This window comes from Lotus japonicus, chromosome 5 (assembly GCF_012489685.1).
Source record: "Lotus japonicus ecotype B-129 chromosome 5, LjGifu_v1.2".
Lineage (NCBI taxonomy): Eukaryota > Viridiplantae > Streptophyta > Magnoliopsida > Fabales > Fabaceae > Lotus > Lotus japonicus.
This window is the reverse complement of record NC_080045.1, coordinates 22,385,765-22,393,130: the sequence shown is the minus strand read 5'-3', so window position 1 is coordinate 22,393,130 and position 7,366 is coordinate 22,385,765. Positions and strand designations below refer to the sequence as shown.

Genomic DNA, 7,366 nt, shown 5'->3' with positions numbered 1-7,366 from the left:
GAGAGCAAGAGCCTTGGTTTCCTTGACCTCTTCATTTCCTTCATGCGTCATGACCAAGGAGTCAAAGATGGATTTAGCAGTTTCTTTGTCAGAGATCTTCTCATACTCAATATATGATATTGAGCTGAATAGCATAGACTTCGCCTTGTGATGATCCTTGAAACGCTTCTTCTGAGCGTCAGTCATTTCAGAACGGGGGATCTTCACTCCTGAAGCATCTACTGGATCAGTATAGCCTTCAATGACCATATCCCAGAGATATGGGTCAGTGCCAAGGAAATAACACTCTATTCTATCTTTCCAGTACTCAAACTTTTCACCATCAAAGATTGGTGCTCTGAGTTGGTTGTTGTTGTTGTTGTTGTCAGTGGAAGTATTGGCTTGGGCCATTGTTTGTTTTTCACACAAGGTTCTGGATCACTGAACACTGTATGGTGTTAAAATCAGAACCGGAGCTCTGATGCCAATTGAAGGTGCGAAAAACACTAGAAAGGGGGGGGTTTGAATAGAGTTTTTGAATCACGGGTATACTTTTTAGCTTTTTCAAAACTCAAAGATAAAAACTAAGTGCTGAATGATAGGAAGTAAAGCACGCAAGTATTTTATCCTGGTTCACTTGAGATAAAAGCTCAAGCTAATCCAGTCCACCTGTGAAGGTGATTTCTTCCTACATCTGATGAAGGCAATCCACTAAAATCAATGAGTGTTACAACTGCACTTTGCAACCTGCTAAGTGACTAACAATACACTGATTTTCTCACTAGTATCCTCTTAAGAAGCTGATCTTCCGATCCTCTTAAGACTAGCTAAATACTGAATCAGCCTTGATTCAGTCCTCTCATGATCCGACCAACCTTGGTCTCTTGATGAACTTTACAATGTGATGTAAAAGGTTTCGGGTTTACAATAAGTGCTTCTAACAAGCGAATAGTAAACTCAGATGTTTAAGAACAGTGAAGAAATAATACTAAGAGAATGGTTCGTATATGTTGAATGTTTTCAGCAAAGTTTCTTGGCTTCTTTCTTCTTTCTTCAGCCTTTATATGCTCCAAGACTTGTGATGTAGCCGTTGCTAGGGTTTTATCCGTTGGAGTGACAATTCTGTGATATCAGACTGCTAGGCTGTACAAGGTAGGTGGCGGACAGACTGAGACACGTACGACGTTGTACTATGATAGCGACCTGTCCTTTCACCAGTTGACTTGGGATCAAGGAGCTTCAGATGAACGTTGGTGAAGCTGCTGATCATCGTCAGATTGAAGCTTGGATTCTTCTGACCTTGCAACTTCTGCTTCTGAACACGTTCCTCAGAACTTCTGATCGTCAGAGCTAGAATAGCTTGGGTCTTCAGAACCAACTTCTTGCACGTCTTCAGAACTTGAGTCTTCTGCTTCTGGACCGTTCCACTGAAACATCTGGTCTTCAGAACTTCTGACTTGAGTTCTTCAGAGCTTCTTGAGAGCTTCCATCTTCAGAGCTTCTGAAGTATTTGCCACTATTCAGAACGAACATGGTAGGTTAAAGAGCTCTCTTTTTAGTAACCTTGGTTCTTCTTCTTCTGAACGAATAGGCTTGGGTCAGATTCAGAACCTGTTTGTCACATCTTAAAAAGACAAACGTTAGGATACCACAATTGTTCATCATCACAAACCTTAATTGTAATCATCAAAATATAGAGATGCAACCACTGATCAAACCTTGATCTTACATCTTTTTCACCCTTTTACACAATTTCATGCACATAAACCTCTTTTCTTCTCATTTCCATTCTTTTCCAATCATTTTTTCTTTTCTTTTCTTTTTGTCTCTTTTTTTTTTGATAGACTATGCACAAGCATTTTTTTGTTCAAACATTATATATACAAAGGATAGAAAACTAACAAAAATATGCAAAGCCTCCACTTCCCCCAACTTAGCACATTAGCATACAATCCTCACATAAATGCTCTCTTAACTTAAAAAGTATGGGAGAACATTGTTTTTTATTTTTTTTCATTTAAGTTCGGGATCATACACAAAGAACAACAAAATTTCCATTTAGGCTCAAAAGGGGTGCAATTGGAATTCCTAATCAATGGTAGGCTTATTTGGCTAAGTAGTTTATGTACACTAAAGAACAAAATTTCCTTGATCATTTTCTATCATTCCCATGCAATTCAATAGTTAGAGACTCAAACAAGTAAAACTGTGCAAAACAATGGCGAATCTCTCGAATCTCACCAAGTGTTTGGCTACACTCCTCACTAGGCTTAGGAGTCCCTGATTTCAAGCATTTTCAAAATGAGCCTATGACATTCATGTGAATGATGCATTCATATCATATAATGACACCAAGTTAGTGCAATCACAATGAACTAAGAACTTTTAAAAACACACATCATGCTCAACTTAGCATTTCATAGCCCATGCTCATTACCTAAACCAACAGCCAATCATTTGCAACTCAGAACAGTGAGCAAAACAAACTCATAATTCAAAATTCAAAACATGTGCTAGCAATTAAGAACACAGCAAAATAAAAACCAAAACCAAGGAAAGTACTAATAGTTAGAAAGTGAAATGAAGGAAAATAAAAATGAACTTGGATGAGTGGTTGTGGTCATCAATCCTCAACTCCATCCTACTCCTAAACAGCAATCATGTAATCATTAGCTCTCAAGTTAGTTGCTGCAGAAGTAGTAGTTTCATCTCCATCTCCATGTCCAGCAGCTCTCTCCTCCTCCCTGGAATTCGGCCTATCCTCAGGCCAAGCATCACGACCCTGTCTGTGCTGCAACATTTGCTCATGACCAACCTAGATCTCATGCATTAGGTAGAAGACAATTTTAACATTTTCATTCATGCATTTTGTCAAACACCTAGGGTGCACAACCTTTAACATATGAAGCATATAACAATTTGAGTTCACAATCCCGTAACCAAACTTAAGAGCCTCAAACAGTCCTATTCAAAGCATGCAATTCTTTTCCTAATGAGGCCATAAATTCCTCAATGCTCATCAGTGCTTGCACAATCAAAATCTCCAAATTTAGAGCTCTAGAATGTGAAATCAAATTGAGGGAGGAATGAGAAAACTTTACCTGAGAAGTAGACAACCAAAATCCCCAATTTACAAGTACAATTGAAAGGGAGAGAATGGAGAAACCGGAACCAAGGAGTTTAAAATCCTGCTCATGTATGTGCAATGGAACCAATTTACTTGCTCTTGTGTGTGAGAGGAAGTGATACGTGATTGTGTGTGAGAGTGGGGTTTGTGTTTTAAAGAGTGAGTGATATTTTCATTTACAAGGTATCTCGCTTAAGCGAGAATTTTATGGCTTAAGCGAACTTGCCAGTTCTTGTGTGCTATCTTTTCTTCAGAGTGTCGCTTAAGCGGAACTTGCTCTGGCTTAAGCGAAATTGAACCCTGGTACACTGTAACTGCTTTCTGAATTTGGCTTAAGCGATCATTTGGCTGGCTTAAGCAAAGGACCTGTAATTATGCAGCAGAATACTGTCAAATATTTCCAAAATTCACAAGTCTAACCTCCAAAATTTGTATGTCTCTTCTTCCTTGATTTTCAATCATAATGAGGCATTTCTATCTTCAATTCAAACCTATGAGCCACTTGAATTCCACATGTTAATCATCAAAGAACATAAATTCAATTTAGCACTCTTTTTGACTATTTACACAAGTGGATACCTCAAATTTTGATTCATCAATTCACAATGCTTCATAAGAGGATAAACCACTTACTTATCATCTAAGAAACTTGTGTGAAGACTAAAATCAGGAAAAGAGACACAAGATTCTTATTTCATACTCTAACTCATCCTTTACACACAATTCTGCTATTTTCACAACCCAACACCTCAATTTCTTCTTTTCTCATTTTCCTAGCTTTCTATGTCCTTAGACTCATTATTCATATCATTTAAAACTTATGAGAAGCCTTAAACTACACAACTGAAGCACATCCCCATATGTCACACTCCAAGATCAAGAAAACTACACAATAAGCAGTCTTAATGCACTTTCACTTCAAAGCCTAAATTTTCACATTGGTTCCTATTCTAATATTTGAAAACTAACATTAAAACACAAACATGAGTTTCTACAAAAGCTATGGAAATCAATTTTGCACAGTTAATGCAGAAAATCACCTAGAGTGACTTGTTTTTTCATCATGAGCACACTACTACATACCTCAATTTTCTCAAAACACACCAACCTCAAAAATCATCAATTCATATGCATGGTAAGCATCAAATTAGACCTGATATAACTTTGAAACTCAGGTTTTAAACAGAAAATCACAGGATGCACAATTTACTCAAGTTCACATGCAAAAACAAGTCACAACCCTATCTTTTACAAATCCATCAAATCATTGATCTCTAAGCCTTTGAACATACTCAATATGGTGACCAAAAGCTGTGAAGCACAGGAAAACACAAATTGAAGTGAAACTTCACAAAATTACCATGTCACTTACTAAAATAACTAGAAAACTGGAAAATCTAACTAAACACTGGGTTGCCTCCCAGGAAGCGCTTATTTAACGTCAATAGCTTGACGCTTTGAAATTCAATTTGTCAAGGAGACCAAAGACAAGAATAGAGAATGGTTCCCTTCTTCCTCTTTGGTTCCTTCTCCTTTTTCAGAAGTTCTTTGAAGCACTTTTGACACGTAGTCACAACCTTCCACATCTTAGAAAACTTTTTCTTCTTTCTTATCCTTCCTTTCTTCCCTAATCCATCCTTCACATCCTCTTTAGCATCAAAATCACAATTTTTATTTTCAGAATGTTTAATTTTTGCATTTTCAAGCTCAGATAAGTGATTTGATGCATCAATTGAAGATGATGATGGATCATGCTCATCAAATAATTTTTCCAAATCAAAACCAACATTTTTAATTAAAGAAACCATACTTTTGCTTTGTCGGTGATGATTATCACTAAAAACTGTAAAATGTACTTCATCTTCACCTTGTCTCACCTTCAGGATCCCAGTATCTACATCAAATGCTATCCTGGCAGTGATAATGAATGGCATCCCTAAAATGATTGGGATCTCTTTGTCTTCAGGAACATCTACAACCACAAAGTCTATTGGGAAATTCAGCTGCTCCACCATTACAGTCACATTCTCTGCAATTCCTTGAGGTAATTTGACTGATTTATCAGCTAGTTGCAGTGTCATCCCTGTAGGCTCTACTTCCACGTCTCCCAACCTTTTCAATAAGGAAAGAGGCATTAAATTGATAGTAGCCCCAGAGTCTATCAGTGCATTACAGGATTGATTGTTGTCAAGTTTAACCGGCAAGACAAGACTCTTGGAACTTCTATGCTTTGGAGGTGGTAAGCGTTGTAGAATTGCACTACAACGTCCATTGAGCTGGATCACCTCATCTTCATGCAGTGCTTTCAACCTGTCCTTTTTGTTCAAAAGCTCTTTCATGTACTTGCCATAGGAGGGAATTTTCTCCAATGCCTCAGAAAATGGCATTGTGATGTTCAAATGCCTGAAAATATCTAGAAATCTCCTCTTTTTTCCTCTCATGATCAATCTTTTTAGAATTCGGAGGATATGGCAAGCGTTGGATAGGTGGACTCCACCTGACTTCCTCAATTTCTTTCTTTTTCTCATGGTTTTCACTCTTTTCTTTTCCTCTCTATCTACAACCTCCCTTTTATTCCTTTCTTCTTCTTTTTCAACTTCTTCCTCTTTTTCACTCTCTTTTGGATCATGGCTCTCATTTTTCTCTTCATCCACATCAACCTCTCCACCAACTACTCTCCCACTTCTTGTGAATATTGCATTGCAATGCTCCCTGGGATTGTCTTCTGTATTGGCATGGAACTTCCCTTTCTGCTTAGTAGTCAGTTGACTCAATTGTTTAACCATCTGTCCAACCTGTATTTCTAAGTTTTTAATAGATGCATCAGTATTTTTATGGTTGGATATTGAAACCTGCATAAATTGATTCAGTGTGTCTTCTAGCTTTGCAGTTCTATCCACTGGTGGTTGTTGGTATTGTTGATTCTGATAAGGTAATGGTGGTGCCCTGCTAAATGAGGGGCCTGCATCTTGCCTCCAAGGTTGATTATGTTGTTGATTTCCTCCCCTGGGGTAGTTGCCTTGATACTGACCTTGCCTCTGCTGATTTCCCACATAGTTCACTTCTTCTTGATTCTGATCACAGCTACTAGTATGATGATCACCTGCACAAACATCACATCTATATACTTGTTTTCTAGAAGAGGAATCATGCATCTCTTTTAGTTGCTTTGGAAGATCTGCGAGCTTTTGTTTTACTTCATCTAGTTGTTGTTGAAGCTGCTTATTTTGAGCCAAAACAACATTATTTGTCCCTAGCTCAATCATTCCACCTCTACTTGGTGGACCACGATGGTGTTGATCTTGTTGGTCGTTTAGAGCCATAGCCTCAATAATCTGAATGGCTTCAGTAGGTGTTTTAGCCATAAGAGACCCTCCAGCTGTAGCATCCAAGATCAGCTTGCTTTGTTTGTCCAAACCATTTCTGAATATATGAATTTGAGTTCGAGCATCAAACCCATGATTTGGGCACTTTCTCAGCATAGACTTAAATCTCTCCCAAGCTTCACATAGGCTTTCACCTGCAAACTGGGAAAAAGTAGAAATAGCAGTTTTACAATTCATGAATTTTGATTCAGAGAAATACCTTGCCATGAATTTCCTTTCAAGTTCATTCCAATCAGATAAAATGGTTTGTGGCTGATCCAAAAACCAGTCTTTAGCTTGCCCAATCAAAGTCAAGGGAAAGAGCCTCAGGAACACAGCTTCTTCCTCAGTTTGTGTAAGGCCAGCAGTACCACAAAGTTCATAGAGCTTTGTCAAATGCGTGTACGGATTCTCATGGTACAAACCAGCAAATGGGTTGGCATACATTAGCTGCACCAATTCGGACTTCATCTCAGGTGGCTTCTCATTACCTGCAGGTCTTCCAATTCTTGTCATATTCCTCGGTGTGAAGTTCACAAAACCTGCATTGTCATCTCCATTTTCACGACCTGGAGCAGCTGCCATGATGTTTTGTTCTTGATTTCTTGAAGAGATTAAAGAAGATGATGCTTCTTGTTCCTTTCTTTGCCTAGCTAATTGTTTTCTCCTCTTTGTCTTGCTATTGTTCCTTCTAGCTGTAGCTTCGATCTCGGGATCGAACAACAGTTGATCAGCTGAAGTTTTACCTCACATACACAAAGTGAAAATACAACCTAACCAAGAAAGTCAGTAAACAAGATAATTAAAGATAACAAAAGAAAGAAAACTATCTACTATATCAACAATTTCTCAAGATAAGAAACTAAAGCAATGCTTTTGTATTGACGCAATTCCC

The 7,366-nt window shown here is 38.1% G+C and overlaps 1 non-coding gene across 1 annotated transcript; it reads left to right on the top strand.

Moving 5' to 3' along the window:
* The first annotated feature begins 6,559 nt into the window (after positions 1-6,559).
* LOC130721723 (small nucleolar RNA R71) lies at positions 6,560-6,666 on the top strand. The gene has a single exon (XR_009013643.1). It is a non-coding gene; the product is annotated as a small nucleolar RNA R71 (small nucleolar RNA).
* The last annotated feature ends 700 nt before the right edge of the window (positions 6,667-7,366 follow it).